The sequence below is a fragment of the Chrysochloris asiatica genome, unplaced genomic scaffold (genome assembly GCF_000296735.1).
Source record: "Chrysochloris asiatica unplaced genomic scaffold, ChrAsi1.0 scaffold00474, whole genome shotgun sequence".
NCBI classification, from domain to species: domain Eukaryota; kingdom Metazoa; phylum Chordata; class Mammalia; order Afrosoricida; family Chrysochloridae; genus Chrysochloris; species Chrysochloris asiatica.
In genome coordinates this window covers 1,022,191-1,025,527 of record NW_006408992.1, presented here as the reverse complement: position 1 = coordinate 1,025,527, position 3,337 = coordinate 1,022,191, and positions in this window count along the sequence as shown.

Here is a 3,337-nt window from a genome sequence, read left to right as displayed (position 1 = left end):
TGGTATTCCTTGGAGAGCTCCATGTGTCTAGGCTTCTGTCTTCCCCTGAGTATGTTGTTAGTGTTCGGTTCCATCAAGTCAGTACCGACTCATAGCAACCTATGCACAGCAGGACAAAACACTGATTCTAGGCCAACCTCACTACTGTTGCCATGATTGAGTCCATCGATGCTGCCGCTTGGCCAATCCAGCTCATTGGGGGTCTTCCTCTTCTTCTCTGACCCTCCACCTTAGCAAACATGATAGCCTTCTTTAGCAACTGGTCCCTCCTGACAATATGTCCCAAGTATGAGAAACGAAGTTTGACCATCCTGGTCTCCAAGGAGCACTCAGGCTGTACTTCTTCCAAAACGGATCTACTGGTTCTTTTGGCGGCCCATGTGGCACTTTCAGTATTCTCCTCCAACACCATAACTCAAAAGCATCAATTATTCTACAGTCTTCCTTATTCACTTTCCAGCTTTCGCATCCATATGAGGTTATTGAAAATACCATGGCTTGGGTCAGGCACACCTTAGTCCTCAAGCTGACATCTTTGCTCTTCAACACTTTAAAAAGTTCCTGTGCACCAGAGTTGCCTAATGCAATACTTGAATGCTGCTTCTATGAGTGTTGATGGTTGATCCAAGAAGAATGAAGTCCTTGACAACTTCAATCTTTTCTCTGTTGATAAGAATACTGTTTATTGGTCCAGTGGTGAGGATTCTTCTTTTCTTTACATTGAGATGCAATCCATACCGAAGGCTGTGATCTTTGATCTTCATCAGTAAATGTTTTAAGTCCTCTTCACTTTCAGCAAGCAAGGTTGTATCGTGTCCCTGTTTTGAGACCCTCCTATATTTAGGGGTTGTATCATCTGCATTAACAACCTGTGATATGCAGATGATACAACCCCTGAGTATAGGAGGGTCTCAAAACAGGGATCCTAGCTCCAAAAGACACATGTTGCTCCCAGCTCTTCTTTGTTGATAGTATTGACATCCCTCTTTTTCCTGCCTCCCTATTTTTTTATCTTTGGAGATAAAAGTTGTGACTCAGTAAAGGTATTGATCAGGGTACTTTACTAAAGGTGTGTCTTGAGTCATGTTGTCAGGTAAGACTGTGATTCTAGACCCATCACACACTAATCCCACCTCATAGCATATAAACAAACCCAAACCCTTGCCATCAGTTGATTTGCCCTCATATCTACCCCATATAGGGTTTCCTAAGTGGTAAATCTTTATAGGAGTAGACAGCCTTGTCTTTCTCCCTCAAAACAGCTAATGGGTTTGAACTGCTGAACTTGTGGTTAGCAGCCAAACACTTAATCTACAGCATCACTAGGGCTCCTCAAAGAGGTTAAGGTTTAAAACGTCACCTAAATGGAAGATCACAAAATGGATAACAGCCATTTACTACTGAGAATCATGGTGTGGTCATGTTGACACGTATTTTGGGAGAGGTTCAACTCAATCCATGAAAAAGAGTAACAAGGTAGCCTATATATTTTTAAATCATTACATAATTTTCTTTAAACTGCTTTCTCTCTGCATAGACAGGGAATCCTGGCAGTGATCAAGTCAGTGACTTAATGACCATTATGAAGTTGTCCAACATTCTTACAATTTGCTTTGAGGACCATTGACTCTGGATGCCTTTGGATGGACCGTTAAGCACTGTGGAACTCATTTAAAATAGTTTACAGGGACAAGAATGATAGTTTCTTAATATAATTTATCACCTGGTAATAATGGTGAGTATTGCAAGTGAAAATTTAAAGCCAAATGTAACTCAGGAGTGAGCTGACTAATGGTTATCTTGCACTTGAAGAAATTATATTGCTTTTGCATTTAACCAAGTAGCCATTTAAAAGTATAAAAAAGCTACTTAATGACTACAAATCATATTTGAGAAAGATTGTTGGTGTATAATATAAAATGAGCTGTAGAATTGTTACAAGAAAAACTGAATTGTTAAAAGGGAGTAACCAGCATTTCCGATTTTTTTTTTTTTTTCCATATCAGTCTCTTGCCTCATTCAAGTTCATACTGATAGCAAATTAGAGGTTAGTGTCTATGAAATCCTCCTTTAGTATATACAGCTATTTAATAATGAACACTGATGACTCTTAAAACACTGTCACATTAATTTAACAGATCAGTTAAGTGTCAATTCAGAGAGATCAGAGGGGTTCAGAAGGGAGAAATGGAATGGGAACTGGAAACAATGGAAATAATCCAAACAGAAGCCAGTCTGAGGAGGAAGGAGAATTCTAAAGAAATAAAATGGCAAAAATGAATACCATTGTCAGCATATGTGTGTAGCATGACTGGTGAGTAAGGTATACACAAGAAGGTGTAGAAATAGGGTGTAGAGATTTACCTGACAGGTATGAAATTTGACCATGTATCTACCTTCTAAGCTCTGTACTAGATAAAATATAGATCTGTTGCCAAGCAAACTAGTGCTTGCTGCCTGTCACTGTAGTCAATCACAGAGACAGGGTGAGATCCAACATCACGCTTTATTAACAGAAAGCAACTATTTGGATCCGAAAGATAGAGGGAATAGTTTCCCAATCCTGCCTTACTAAACGCCTTATATAGAGTAAGTTACAGCTGGAAAAATGATTAACTTCTCATAACATTAAAGTAACATTTTGCAAAGACAAAGGAATAATGTGTTTCTTTATCAAAGATTTTATCACTAGGGTTGGTTTCTGCAGTCCTTTAATAATTGTCTTTCTGGCAGGGGAGTAGGTTAACGTCTTCATGGATGAGATCTCTAAGACCATTTCTCTCCCATTTCCTTGGTCATGCTCATGCCCTATTTTAACTTTGGTCTAGAAGTTGTATATATCAGATCTTCCAGTTTCATAGTGTGTTTCTTGTTTGAAGTATAGAAACCCCAAGCACTACTGAGTGATTGTGCAAGTGAGGAAATCTTGGCAAGACACTGAAAGCTCCAGAGAGGACAGAGAAATGTGATTGGGATGAGGAATCCTCTGGGGTGGACCCAGTCGGTCTTCTTTGCAGAAAAAAACTCCATATGCAGCTTGGAAAGCATGGTTTCCAATGACTAGAATGCATAGGGTTGCTATGAGTTGGCACTTAACAACAACAGTAGGAAAGGGAATATTTTGGCTTGCTTGGCTGATGACAGAGCCACGATAATGAGTATTTGCCCAAAATGAATTAAAACTGAAGCTCAGTTTATCTAGAAATTGCCTTTTGATTCCTGAGACTTTAAAAAAGGAATGGGGGCTAAATACACTGTGCAATGTGAACATTTAATGTTGAGATAAGAGTTGAGTTTATAGTTTCTCAAAAATGGCTCTGAATTTAATTGTCATCCA